This window comes from Gymnogyps californianus, chromosome 6 (assembly GCF_018139145.2).
Source record: "Gymnogyps californianus isolate 813 chromosome 6, ASM1813914v2, whole genome shotgun sequence".
NCBI lineage: Eukaryota > Metazoa > Chordata > Aves > Accipitriformes > Cathartidae > Gymnogyps > Gymnogyps californianus.
In genome coordinates, this window is record NC_059476.1 from 3,302,922 (window position 1) to 3,318,410 (window position 15,489).

Sequence of the window (15,489 nt, forward strand, 5' to 3'; positions counted from 1 at the left end):
GAAAAAAAAAAAAAATCCTTAGATGCTGTCAAAAGCACTGAAAATTACAGGTTTATGTAGACCAGGAAAACTCTATGGCTAAGAAATAGTATTTTCTGGGATACAATACGGTGGCAAGTGCTGAATGTGTATGTGGTAAGCCTAAAAAGTGCTTGATGCTGTACCGAAAGAGGAAGGTACATCCCAGTATGAATGTATTAGGTAATAACTAGGGGATGTATCTCAAAGAGGGAAATATTTTCCTTAAGAAAACTCTTCCTGAGAAAACATGACGGAAGTGGTTGTGGAAGAAGCATGTTGTAAAAAATAGTTTGACAAATGAAAAAGTATTCAGTGTTCAAGAAGAACTTACATAAAACATGTTTGGTTTTGACAGTTGGCACTTTTACTTTGATTTTTAAAAATTAAACATGGTTGCTGGCTGAAAAGATGCAAAACAGTCCAGCAAGAAGAACATGAGACAACAATGTGGGAGGGAGAGTGAATACTCGCAAATACATCGTAGTATCGCACCTCCTTTTAAAATCTCACTGACAAAACATGCAACTAAAATTCATTCCAGAAATTTTTCTGTTTGAATATCTTTATAAGCGAACTGTCAGAAAACCGTCAACTATCTTCTCTACATCTTACTCATCTTTCCAACTTTATGAGTACTTCTGTTACGCCTTGCATACTGCAGAAATGACTGGGCCACCAAAAGGCAAACCGCAGAAAGTAATACTTTTTACCAGAACCAAGCCCAGAGGGGAACAAACCCAGTGATTACTGAATACTTGAATTCTCAGAGGGAGAATTTCAGCATGAAGAAATCAGTAATGTCATAAAGGTAATTTTTGAAGTTTTCCGTTAATATAGGAACATCTGCTCCTCCCACAAAGCTATTGCAGTTTGACTGCAACAGGAACCAAAATTTATTTTCACATGTAACATGAGAAAAACAGAAAAGAGAAACAAAAACCAGGGAGGGTGGATACAACCGTTACAGCCTTCCCCGTTTCATGGCCTGTGCACTTCATCCATCCATCCAACCCACACGCAATACATCCTTGCGAAGGAGGAATCTGATGGGCACTCATCGCGATGCAGAAGACCATCCGGTGGACTAAACTCCCAGTGTTTTTGAGGATAAGTTGACTTGCCACATGCTGCAACGCATCTCAGTGTTCATGTATTAGCAGAAGACTTCTTGCCCTGTGCATTCCCACCTAACTGCTGCTGTACCTTGATCCCAAGTTTCCTACCAGAGACCAGAGCAGCTGCCGGTCAAAAATTTACTCTGCAACATCCATATGGATTTGACAAGAACCCGGAAAACCAGCAGTGACCGCGGGCAAGCATCAGGGCTGATGCTGTAACAGCACAGGGGAACTCCATGGTAGTGCCCCATGTTTGATACCACGGTGTGTAACTTGCACCTACTGCAGTAACTCCAAAGGGAAAGTTTATATTCTGCTCTCTTTCTGTTAACACTTTTTTCTCACACTGCATAACCACAGCACTCATGAGCACCTAGAGTGAAGTATAATTACTCTCAACAGTTTTAATAACCTGCCAGATGTAGCTCTTTAAAGCAATACTGATCATCCCCTCCATCCAGAAGGCCACATGTGTGCTATTAACAGGGTAGAGCTGGTACCACGGCCCCCTGCCCCTCCACGACCAACGGCACATATGCATATGTATGACTGTATAATGGCAAACAGCCTTCCCCACGGAGAAGATGGTGGGAGATGAATCACCTTTGCAAACTGCTCACTACCCAGAAGTTACGCGTGGCTTAGAGATACAAGATCAAGGCTGAGATACAGGGAGCAAGGCTCTCCCTGCCAGCATCCTACCCGAGGCCCCACTGTCCATCACCTGCGCATCTTGGCCCATCGGTATCCACTCGGTCTGGATCAGGGGAGTGATTCCCATGCTGGGAATCGGCCATAGCACATGAGATACAGCCCTTGCATCAGCCTGGTGCTTTAATGCTGGGTCTACGCCAGCTGCACAAAGACAGATGACACCTGAGCCAGCATAAAGTCTGCCAAAACAAATTAAGCTGTCAAAAAAATTAACAAATTTAATCAGGGGGATGATACTGTACCAAATGAGTGCTTTGTGTTACGGAGAGGTGGTGTTTTTCACCCAGTAGTGGTAGCTCTAAAATGAACTTTAACAAGTTGTCACAACGCAGCCGGCGATAGCGGGTTCAGGGATCAGCAGCTCTGGTTTCTGCTGTCTCTCTGAAGCTACTTGCAGGTATCCTTTTCATTTTACTGATAATCCTACTGACCTTAAAAATTACAGTTTTCACACCTTCTGGAGCAACCGTATATTTATTTAAATTTTTGTATTTTACGAAAGTTGCTGGCAATCAGCAAACAACTCCCACAAAGGCAAGGCTGTAACACTCTTCCCGAGTCTGAAGGCGAGGGCTTAGGCAAGCTTAACAGTCACGTGGGGGTGGGAAAGGTCAGAGGAGGAACAGCAAAGGCATTTCCAGAGCTCGGTCCTTCCAGCAGCCAGAGTGCCAGAGGGCTCTGGATGCAGGCTGTGAGCACAGGCAGGCTTTGGAGGGAGATAGGAAGGTGTTAGGTGCTGGCTTGCAAGAGGCAGAGAGGGAAGCTTCTCCCATACGTGGCAGGACAAAAATCTGCAAAGCTGGGAGATCAAAGCTACCGTCACTGGCAGAGCAAACGCAAGCGTATCCTTGAATACACTGAACAGTAAATACCCTTAGCAGCTCAACAGGCATTTGATGAATGTATATACACAATGAATTTAAAGAAGGAAAACATTTGCTTTTAATATCTTTCACATTATTGTTTTTAAGACCCTGAATGAAAAACATCTTGGAAGTTTAAAGTTCACCCATTCAGAGAACAGGAGTTGCACAGAAGTATTTCACAGTATGTGGCCCAGTATTAATATTTTCTAACACAAATGATTGTATGTATCCACTACCTGTACATTAAGGATGCTCTCATTTTGGTAAATGTTAAAAAAATAATAATTTTACCTCATCATTTCAACCTGTTCATCCCAAGATCTGTCAGTATGTCTGTTTTACTAGCTGCAACACTGCCTGCTTAACTGTAACACAAAACCTTGTGATGAAAAAAGAGAAACATCTGTCAAGAATGGCTTAGCTAAATCTATGCCTCCTATGCCATTAAGAGACAGAGAAGATGACTTTTCAGTCCCGATATTCAGTGATATAAACCTTCCTACTGGTGATAGCCAATGACCTGGTACCTCTTTCCTCTCTAAATATACTTTAAACTCTTACTGTCCTATAATCACACATGATCGTACAATCTGTTATGTCAGAGCATGAATAACTTTCTTCTTTTTTTTTAAACTCTAGTTATTACAACACTGGCTGTGCTTTCTCATACTTGAACTGTAAAAGCTTGTTTTCTAGCATCTGCTCATGAAATACTTCTGATCCTAAAATTTAATAACCCCAGAAAAGGCCTCACTGGCTTTTTGCGCATCGAGGCTACTGCTCTCAGAAGCCAAAGTGCTACGTAACTGTCACTCATTTGAAAAGACGAAAACCCAGAAAAGGAACATGTTGGCAAGTTAAAAGCAAACAGGGCTTTAGGCATATTTTACCAAAATGATATTAAATTCATTACTGTGCTGGTCACAATTCTTGGGAATTATTAAAAAAAAAATATACATAAACAGCAAAGTACTATTTTATAATACATACCTCTGTTTAATCAAGCTACTCCTCCTACCATGTTCATTTAATATGCCACAAATGCATGGCAGGAAAATCTTGCAGTAGAAGAACCACCATTTGAAATGATGCAGTAAAATTATCAGCAATATTCTGATATTATTTTTGTTCCCGTACAATTCCGTTCTCCTTAAAATGGGCTAATATTGGCAGGAGAAGGAAATACAACTGAAATGGTGTTAAATGCGTTGGAGGCTGGAGCCATCCCAGCGCCAGCAGCAGCACAGCGTGGACCCAGGCTGGATACCAACAGGCACTTCTGGACACCTTTCACCTACAAAGCAACTCTTTTGGCTCTACAAGACAAGAAAATGGGAAATGAAGATTTTGGCACGAGACCTGGAGTCACAAGGGCTGGTCCATTCTGACAAACTGTCTTCTGAAACACAACAGCCTGCAAGCAATGAGAGAGATGGCAGAGTTTGGCTAAACGCAATGAAAGACTTTCTCAATGCAGAGCAATCTGAGAAGCTTCCCAACATCACAGTTTCGCCCTTCCTTGTCCATGGGCTTGTCTGGGCTAAAGGAAAAGTGCCTCAAAACATTATTCCTTCCACTTCAGGGAAAGCTTTTTCAGCTCGCCACACTTAAATGGGAACTGGTATTTCCAAAAGAAAAAACAGCCCACCCCAGAAGGCTGTGTAAGATTTCTTTACATGTTATCCAGTTGTCGTTTTTCACCAAATCCTGGCAAAATAAATCAGATGAGATTTTTGAAAGGGCAGAGAGTAAAAGGATACAGCTCTGTACACTGCATCAGTCCTGAAAGTCATATCCCAGGCAAAAAAAAAAAAGGGAAAAAATCATGAAAAACCTTTAATAATTCTTGAAGTCTGATAACCTGACATATTCTTTACAACTAGACCTACACAGCCAGCCTCACTGGCTCACTATGTGAAGGATAAGCTTCTCCAAAAGCCTGCTGAATTTTCGTGTCTCTCGTCCCTCCCAGAAGTGTCTCTTGACTTCTTGTATCACCATCAAGAAAATTTCTTCCTGCATTTCTTGAGTGATAGCTCTTGAGATTGGTAACGCACAAGGGACAACGTTGGAGCTTTTACTATTTCCCAGTATTTTTTATTCCTGTATCACAAAAAGGTGATTGATGGAAGGCAGCCAGAAGGATTAACCTAGGAATGTTACGGATACCGATTTGTCTATGGAAAGTAAATCAACAGGAATCAACACACTACAGTATTTCCTGCGATGTTTGTTGATACACAAGGAGGACCACCCGCTCAACTCTAGTTTCCTTTGCAATATTATAAACCTCTCCCAGAAGAAATTCCTGTCTCAGCAGGAAGAAAGGGCAAAGGGTTTTCTCCGATACTGCTGCTGGCGGCTTTGCTCCGTGCACTGGCAATTGCACCCCACCTCCGCTCCGGCGTCCACACGCCCCTGTGCGTGTCCCGTCTCCTACGGGAATCCCTCGGGAGAGCAAAACCTCCCACTTACCTGAAAATCAACAGGCTTGGGTTTTTCTTTGTTTGTTTGGAAGAAGAAAAGGGGCATGCGGTGGCCCTTTGGAAGAAGAAAAGGGGCACAGAATTTTTGTGGTTCTGATACTTTCTATTATTATTATTATTTAAAGAAAATAGGAGAATTACAGTGGAGAGCAATTGATTTTACTGGAAAAGTAAATAAAATGCTTTCTGAAATATGACTGATCAGCCAAACGGCCATTTTGTCTCCCACCTCTCAGTGCTGAAAATAACGAAGTCACTAATTGATGGTCAAAGCCACAGAATTTACAATCCGGTTTCAGAGCTAACTACAGAAATCTTTATTGCAGAGTAACAGCCAAGAGGAGCATTTAAGCCTGAACTTCCATTTATAATATACAAATAAACACTTTTTGTTACTTCTAAAGACTGAAATACTGGGTTTTTTCAAAATACTGGAACAGATTAATAAAACTCAAGTGTGAAAAAGCAGCACATACTTCACTCACTAGATATTTTTAAATGTGCAATAGTATTAACTTAAATGAAGCTGACATGGAAAAATAACGATTTTAAGTGAAAATTGCTACACCTTCCTTGTTAAAAATAGACATCACATGACACTAGCTTTTACTGTTAGTAAAAATGGAGTTCTGCTAACATGCTTTTTGGTTTAACACCTTCAGCTTCATTTAATTACCTACTTCACGCTGCTGCTTTTATAAGAAACAAGTATTCACACATTCTTGCTCATGCCATACATTTTGTGCCAAAAAAAAGAAGCAATTTCATATTTGGGTATGTGATGTGGACAGCACTTTATGCCGTTGTTTAAATACGCAGGACGGATCGATCCAGGCAGTTGCCCCGGAGTACAGGCTGCCTGTCAGGGCACCAGAATTTCAATCAATAATTGGAGGAGCACGTTCAGGGGGGTTTAGGCGTCCTTGTGTATAGGCTGCACACATCACAAGGCCACCTGCAGTATGATAAGGTAGTACCTTTTTCCCGACTCCCAGAAGTAAGATAATTTGAAGCTGCATTGAAACACGGGACCATCGGAAGTCTCGCTCAATGGCGCAGCACAGGGAGGTCTCAGGGAGGGATTCTGCACCAGGGCGCGGGGTCCGTCTGCCGGTCGAAGGGAGTGCAAGGACAGCACATATGGGGAAGGGCTCCACTCTTCTTGGCTGACAGCCAGCACAATGAATTGGGAGGAGAGGCCTAGAAGCCGTCTAACTTCAACCCTGCTCGCATCAGAGCGGCGCGCTCCTGCAGAAGGGATCCTCTGCCAGCCCTGGACCGCCCTGCTTCAGCCCCACGGGAGGAGGGAGAACCGGGATGCTCTTAAATGGTCTTTGGACTCCCACCACCAAAGGACACCGTCATCATTTTCTCAGTCTTGGGTTTTGTCACACTTACGACTGATACTTAGTTTTTCCTGTGGGAACCTAGACAGCAATCGCTCCTCCGGGTGGTCCCACGAAATTTGGTGCTGCAGGGAGAGAGACTGAGCTGGCACCAAAATAGAATGCGCGGAGCCAGGCAAAGCGGAATGAAGCTATAAGGCGTGTGGTCCCAAAGGCTTCATGAAATGAGAAAGTAAATATTCATATGCAGCTTCATCCCAAACACCCACACTGGTACAATAACATGAATTCAAATGTTTGTGATCTGACCTCCCTCAACCTTATCTACAGCTAAACTTTGAATATCTACACACCAGGGTCTTTTGAGTGAGTTCAGACAGAAAAAGAGAAAAAGAACATTAGAATTATAAAATACAATTTAAAATTTAAAATTAGAGTTAGGGTTTTTTCAGATATAATCAGAAAATTTAGAATCAGAAAATTTAAATTAAAGGAACTCTTCCACTAAAGGATCTATCTGATTAAATGTAATCTGCTAAGGGTTTCTGCTACTCCTGAAACAATTAAAGCACAAACCAGACAAACAAAAATATGTAACAACATATTACTATCCACTATGCAGTGCAGAATATATTGAATTCTTCTTGAACTGCACCATTTGATAACCATAAAATATCATAAAAATCAAACTGATAAATATATTGGTTGGTATAATATGCTCATGAGCACAATCATCACAAAGTATTTTAATGTCAGCCCAGGTTTAGATTCTAGGAGGGAAAATAATAACCAAATCATTCTTTTCCATTTGAAATTAATTTGGCAATGGCTCTTCAGCTCTCAGTTAGACTCTTACCAGAGAATTATCATGACACATAGTCTAATAACCTCCCGTAGCTTTCTTTCAAAACAATGTATTAAAACCAGGAATTCTTAACACCGTATATATGCAAGTTGGGGAAAAAAAGTGCAAGCATCCAAAATAATGACTTGGCTTTATTAGTATCTCGTTAAAAACAAAAGAAAACAGACATCCACAGCATACTGTGGATGATGATTCCAGAAACTGAGGAAGAAAAAGCTATTTGCAGTGTTATCTTGCTTTTGCTTACTGTAACCGTTGAGCCAAGCTGCTACTTTCGCTCGGTTGCATAGAGCTCGTATGCCCTATTTTTCTTTTAAAGTATCACATTTCTGAGCCGCTTCTGAAAACAACAGACTGTGAGGTGCCTCTCAATTGCTCATTACCTGTTTGCAGAACAAGTATTTAAGAGTTGGTAAAATATATCAAGGAAGATGACCAGCGGGACAAAGTCTTGGTTTAGTAGCTACCCCTGCCAGTGAAGCCCCATGAAATACCCTGTATGTAAAAACCACAGCAGTAACATGGGAAGTCCGCTGGATGAAGTATGATTCTAAATTCACACATCTCTTTACAGTTCTCAAGCTTCATTAAGATACACGTAGCATTCCAAATGTCTTGAAGGGATTAAATCTGCCACCACTCAAAGGAGGACAACCAGTTAATGAACAGGAATATTGCCAGGTTTAAACCTTAGGACTGCCTTGCTACTTAAAACTTTGCAAGGAGCCGAAAATAGCAAGGCCTTGTAACAGAAGAAAAGAAGAAAAGACCTCTAAAAACCTTAGTTCACTTTTTTCCCCTTCACATATAAAACTTGAACTCAGGAACACCAGCAGTTGGAATCATTTTATCTCTATGTGGTTTTTTCTAGCTCGGGACGAGATGTTGCCTAACACACAATTCTTTTCTTTAAAGTCACTGTAATTTTTTTGTGGCAAATAAAAGGTTGAAGTGTCATGGAACATATCAGAAATATTTTGAGAAGATGTTAACTACTGCTGAACAATGAAGGTGTGCATATTAGTCTAATGCTCCACGGTGATATTTTCGAAGCGAGCACTGAATAAGGATCATTCTTTCCCCAGCAAAATTAAACGCACCATCTCCCTCGTGCTTTAGGATACAATACACCTGCAACAGCCTTCACCTGATTTTATAGAGATGGCATGGTACAGAGATCTACGTTCCCAGGAGGAGGGCAAATCCCATCCACACTTTCGGGACAGAAAAATAGGTTTGTCAAGGGAAGCATAACAATAAAAGACAGAACAAGCAGAGGCAGGGCGGACGCTTGACACAGTCACCCAGCCCAAGCCCACCTTCCTCGCTGCAGGATGCCTTCACCAAAAAACAAACACACGTCTTCAAACGTATGAAACCCATAACTTAGACCCATAATAATGATTAAAATGGTAACTATTTTAGTACTGGAAATCATTATTCCACCTCTAGACCCCAGAAGAGATTAATCATGATACAAATAGATGGGGGGAGTACTCAGAGAAGCAGCAGATGTTTTCGGGGGGGCTGCGACATCTCACCCAGCATTGGCAGCTTCACTGGTGCAAAGGCTGCTACTCAACTTCTCTAGCATAAGTGATCACAGATTACAGAAATAAAGGAGAAAAACAGATCCATTAAGTCCAGTGGACTGCCAAAACCCCGACTGTTCATCAGTTCTCACGACAGTACCGTTATCAATATACCACCTATGCCAGGCACAACATTTCTAACTCCTAATGGCTGGGATAAAATAACCTGCTACGGGGGATGCTTCCTTTCCTCCCGCTACAGAAACCATCAAGGGAAAAGAGCACCCACTGAAGCATATTCCTTCAAGGAATCTCAGCCTTTTGAATAAGAAAAAAAACCCCTATGTTATTTTAAACATAGTCAAGTACATTCATTTTACTCCCAGGTCCAGTTAATTTGACAGGTACAAAACTAAACCAAAAATCCTGCAAGGTCTTTACTGAAAAGGTCACTACATTATGCAACCAGGTTTTATGGACAGCAAAAAAATTCCCTCCACGTACAGAAACTGTATCTTTATATAATTTGTCAACGTGCATTTTATTTACAGATGAAGACCAAACTTTTGGGCGCATGGGTTAATATTGAAAACTGGCTCCTAAGAAAGTTACATGCTTTGAAACTTTTTATCCTCAATCTATACATGGTAAACAGTGGGAGGTTTTTCTATACAGAGAACTATTTGGCACTAAAGAAAAACAAAATTGCTCCCATTTGAAGTGTTATTTCATTCCATCCCTGAATAAAATTGTTTTGTTGTTCAAGTTGCATGTCTGTACTCTTAAACTTTCTGAATAAGTAAGCACAGAGTCCTATAGGAAATGTATTAATGGTCAGGAAAAGTAGCACCAATTCCTTCTAATCAAAGCTTTTCCTACTGTTCAGACTCTTCTTGAAACCACGCATGCCTTCTCCTCCTAAAATATAATTGCATTTCAAACAACTTTCTTCACCACAGTATCCTATTTGGAGATGTAAAACAGTTACCATATTCCATAACAACACATATTGAGTAAATATTTTAATGATCAGTGCCCCAGTTATAAGTGCAAGCTTTCAAGTCACGTCTACTAAGAATCTTTTTGAACATGGCATTAATGCAGGCTTGAACACTGTACCTATGCAGGGGTTTTGGAAAATGAAGCAATGATTTCAAAGGGGTTTTTTGTGCTTCCTCTCCCCACCCCATACGTCTGATATTACTTGATAGTCTGTAAAACTGTGTTGTGTCCCTGCATTTTCTGTAGTTTTCTATCCAGAATCTTTGTCATCCTTCCGGACTATTTTCCCCTGTTGTGAAAACCCCACCTCCATCCATCACTACCTTGGGATGGATTTTAAATAAGAGCTTTTGCACTTGCACCTAATTTGACAGATGCAACTGGACTGCTCAATTATGTAAGTGCAAAGAGCCTATTTTCATACATTTATTAAAAACATTAGTGCTTTTGTTTCTATATGCCTGTATAAAGCCTAGCAGAATACTGCAATTAAGCAAAATTTCAATAATCTAAAAATTCAATTTTATTTTGGCTTCGGGTTACTTGTCAGTAAGAATAACTCTCAGGCAGCTGAAGCCTGTACTACACGTTAAGGTTCACAGTTACGCAAAACTTGCTTCAGTTCGTAACCACTTCGGTGTTTGCACACTATTGATGGGTAGTCACATACGTAGCTGAAGTTAATTCTGAAAGCGCAGTATAGATCTGACAGGTACTGCTATGACAACCATGGAGCAGCACAGCCTACATTTCCCTGGAAGCTCCAAAAATAAACATGTACAAGCTACTCCGGCAACAGTAAAAAGGTACATGTTTACCAGACATATCTCCCTGATCCTTCTTCCTCCTCTTTGCAAGATTATTTTGTTTTTCACACAGAAAATTCATTAAGATTCTGGACTGGGTTTTCAGGAGGAAACACACCTCCACCCACCTGCAAAGCCAATGCAGCACTACTGGGGAGCAGGTAACGCCTGCCAGATTCCCTCCGCAAGGCAAGATATATTTCCTCTGGAAAAAAATACGTAGGCACAAGAAACCTCATTCTCACTGAGAAGCATCTCATCCCTTTTTCTCTGACTTCAAAAGGCAATATAACCAGGTATTTTATGTAAATGTGGACATTAGACACAAAAAATAGAACAGAAAACATCAAATTCATTTTTCATAGGCAGCTCAGCTTCCACTGGAACAGCTGCAGATGAAAGTAGTAGCTACAAATTAATATATCATAAGGTCTACCAAAGGAACCGATTGTCTCAAATGCCAAAAGTAAGACCAAAGAGTAAATTATTTTCATTTACAAAAACACAGAGAGGAACTGTTTTCATGTTCTGAGTTATGTGTTCAAGAGGAACCTAAGTTTAGCTTGTCAGCTTATGACAAAAGTTAAAAACAATTTCTAAAACATTTTGAATCATTTCAAAACATGATTTAGAAGGGAAAAATGTAAACAATACAAAATCCCTGCCTTTTTGTAAACTACTTTTACAGTGAAAACTCCTCGAGTGCATTTTCCTGCAGGAGATGCCTGGAATGAAGAATCTGCCTCCAAAGCGCTCCCCGTCCCTATCCTGAAACACAGGAAAACCTCCTGACTCCTTGCAACTATTAAATACAGCTATCGGAGTTTATCACAGAGACCTGCGTGACAGAAATACCATAGTGGCTGAAGATCAGGCCTAAATTTCATTATCAAGCATCTGGTGGATTGCTACAAAGCGGCTGTCACAGTAGCTGTCAACACAGTTGATAAAAACACTTCATTTTAATCCAGTGATATTATGCCTTTACCTTAATAGGAATAACTCTTCCTGAAAATGTGAACACATATAAACCTTACAACAGATGTAATTTAAAGGTGCCCAAGTATCTTAAACAGAATTATTAGCAATTTCCAACAGCAATATTTAAAACTACAAGTAGCATTTTCTTTTAACGTTGTCTTAGCTCACCCTTATTTTTAGGCACCGTGATCTTGAATACATTTAGTAACCACTTGCCAGGAGTTTACCAGGCTTAAAAATTCCCGTTGAAAAAGAAAACCCAACAGATGAAAAGCTACATGAATTTAAACTAGACATAATCCTAACGTAGTCCAACATGGAGAAATAGCACTGAGTGACCGATAGCCGCTGAAATACTGTGCAGGCAAGTGTTGAAAGAGCAAAAGGCCGCAGATTCCCTGCACGGACCCCTGGGCGGCCGAGCACGGCAGCGGGTCTCAGGCAAAGCACAGGGCCAGCCTTTACCGAACTGATGCTGCAGACCCGACAGACACGCTGCTACCTGCCACTGCAAACTTCACCTCCAAGTTCCAGCCCAGCACGCACCATCCAATACAGAGCGACAGGGCTCAAGACGACTCTAGAGATCATTTAGTCTATTCCCCTTTTCCCTAAATTATAACCGGCATCTTAACAGATGCTTGTCAAACTGTTTTTAAATACCTCTGCTGCTGGAGCCTTCACAACGCCCCGAGCAATCCACTGCAGTGCTCACTGCTGGAGTATTTCCTCCAGCCTCGAACCTGAACGTTTCTTGCTACAGTTTATGACGAATATTTCTTACGCAGTTCAACGTAGCTATGCAAAGGCTATTCCCATCTGCTCTGCTGCAAAGTTTTATCTATCGGAAGATCATTTCTTCTCTTTCTGCCCTTCTGTCTTCTCTCTTCTTTAGATTTACGCAAAAGCAATGGCCATTTCGAGACAATATATGGATAAAGACTTAATAATTAAATACCATTTGGATATTCTTTTCTATCAACCACCCCTAAAAGTACTGTGCTGGCAGGTATTGGCCTTTTAGGCATTCTGCTTTTTGGTTTAAGCACAGCCTCTTGCTCTTCTCCTAGAAGTAGCTGTTTCAAATGTACATGCTATGGTCTATTATTCATCTCTGTCACCCTGTCATCAATGTTTTTTTCCATCTCTGTTGCTTGGATATTGTTGTTTACTGGAAAACAGCAGCTGATTTGGACCAAAATTTGACAGTGAGAGGAAAAGCCATAGCATCAGTTTGAATATTCTTTTCTTTTACCCCCTCTGACAACTTAACGTTGCACAGCACCTGACGAACCCACACTGCAACTACCGTGTCGTGCCACGTCTGATCAGCAGTCGGCAAACCAATGCCGCCTTGAACACACTGGTGGCAAACCAAAGGATTACATGAAATCGGTGACATTCAAAACCTTGGACTCTTAATTAACAAATTGCTTTGCTAAAACAACAGACGCTGATTTTAATTAAATTAGAGGAGTCAGTAAATAGAGTATTAAGTGGCACATCTAAGAACAAAAAAGTAACAATTATCTCATTAGATATGAAGATTTTTGTGTTCATTTCAGCACAACAGGTGGCAACACAGCGTGACTAGCCGTGTTATTGAAACAAAGGCATGCTGAGCATGGGAAGTAATCCTGTGCATGGCACAGCATACTGCGGGGATAGGCGAGAGAGTACCCTGAAGTTTTGATGCACTATACCAAACGCATGTGCAAAGTATAGAGAACGAGAGTAATTTCTGGGACTATTAATGAGTGTGCGTATATTTATGTATATAGGAATCCTACAGTGTAGTACTAAATTTTAACTAAACATGTATTCGCAAATATTCCCTGTAATACAGTCGTTCACAGGCATTTCTCCGTTTCCCCTCTTCCCCCGCAGCTACAACTCTATCTCAGCCAGAATATTTTTATCCACTGTTAACTATCTGGAAGCAAACCATCGCATGGAGAGGAGCTGCCTGGGCTGTCTCTGCCATGAAGATGAAGAGATACCTCCTACGGAACTGGTCCCACCTCCCTTACGACAGCGGTACCACCAGCGCTTTGGGAGGTCTCTCCGCTGCACGCGGAGGGGGCTTAGAGGTCTAACTTCCAGCTAGGTTTTTTTTTTTTTCCTTTGTTTCACACTACCAGATATATTTCATGCAGAGAAACAAATGAGCTCACAAACATTCTGGATATAGTTAAAAATTAGCTCGCTCAATTTGGCTCATGGCACAGAAATACTTGATCTGCAGAAAGAAGTGCTTTGCAAGAGTGACACAAAATGGCATGCTCCGAGTTATTTCTATTGAGAGGATGTGGTAGCTGTAAAAGATAGAATTTGTTCTTAATTTTTTCCTAGTTTTCTTCAATAAAAGTTTATAGGGGTGAAAATAAATGGACCAGATGGACAGAAAGGTATTTTACAATGCAGCTTTCTGTTTTTGGAAACCACATTAACTTCAACAGGAAAAATGAAAAGCACTCAAATCAATTCAGAAGCATTTACAAACAAGCTCGTGTAATGAAAATGAACTTGTAAATTAGAGATGAACAACCCCCTTTAGCACTTCTGCAGATATTCATCAACACCAGAAAGACTTGAAAACCATTTTTGTTTTTAACTTTAAATACTACTCAGATATTCTATGGGTACTGAGGTTATTCAGTAAGAATCAAAGATCTTAACAACACATTCCATTTCTGCTTCTTCAGGACTTAGTGTTCAGCATGGGAAAAAGACGAGACTATTTTAAGGTTCAGAAAATCAAAGCCCCTACCCTAACTGCGGATCTCTACATTACACTGTATTACTCCAAATTTTCAGAGTGAGGAACTGCCTGGTAAGAATACCTTTGTGCTTTAAAGAAAAAACAGTGGGGAGGGAAAGGCTCTTTCTATACTTTTGCTCTTTCATTTCTATGACCATAATTCCACTGTTTAAAAAAAAATCGAGGTCAAATCCCCACCCGAATGAACACTGAGAGGTCATTTGGCAGTATCGTGAAGATAATGTAAGGAATACTCATCTTCTTTACATCTGGGGGAAGAGTCATCGCAATATTGTTCACACCACAGTAACTGCTGAGTGACTGGTTAACTGGCATTAATAGCTCCACACACAGACCTTCCCAATCATATTTCAATCTCTTAAAAAATTCCACAAAGCACAGAGGTGTTCTCCTGTTCGGAAGGATGCCAGGTAACATACGCTGTGAGGGTTTCCAAAGCACCTGCAACACGACTCTTGAGACAGTTGGAGTTCTTGAACCAAAACCACTTTCAAAATTAAAGAAAAAAAGAAACCCAAGGGGCTTTAGATGTTCCTCATCAGCTAATCTCAAAGGGCTCTTCATTTAAAATAGCAGGTGCTTTGCAAGCTGCAGCCACGCAGAAGTGTGCATCCATAACTAATGGGTGTAACTCAAAAGATGGCTGAATCTCCTAACTCCTATTTATTAAGAATGGATTTTATTAGGCAGTGAAGGAGACTTCAGAAGCCAAGATTAAAGTTATGGTGCATTTTTATAAGAGAGTAGGAACTGTGGTTCAGGATTTTATGTAAGTAAACACTGACAACTTTATAGCCATGGTAGCTACCAGTAAACACAGAAGAGATTTCTCCAGGCAACTAGTAAATATAATGTTTTTCCCTTATACTTTCATCACAGTACACATAAAAGCATTTGACACACTTAATAAATGTCACAAACATAAAATATTGCACAAAGGAATGCTAAATAATGACAAAGCTGCAATTAT

General features: G+C 40.7%; 1 protein-coding gene across 2 annotated transcripts in view; it reads right to left on the reverse strand.

Annotated features, from left to right (window-relative positions):
* The window catches only part of DOCK1 (dedicator of cytokinesis 1), a 318,400-nt gene that overhangs the window by 113,550 nt on the left and 189,361 nt on the right, over positions 1-15,489 (reverse strand). The window lies entirely within an intron of this gene.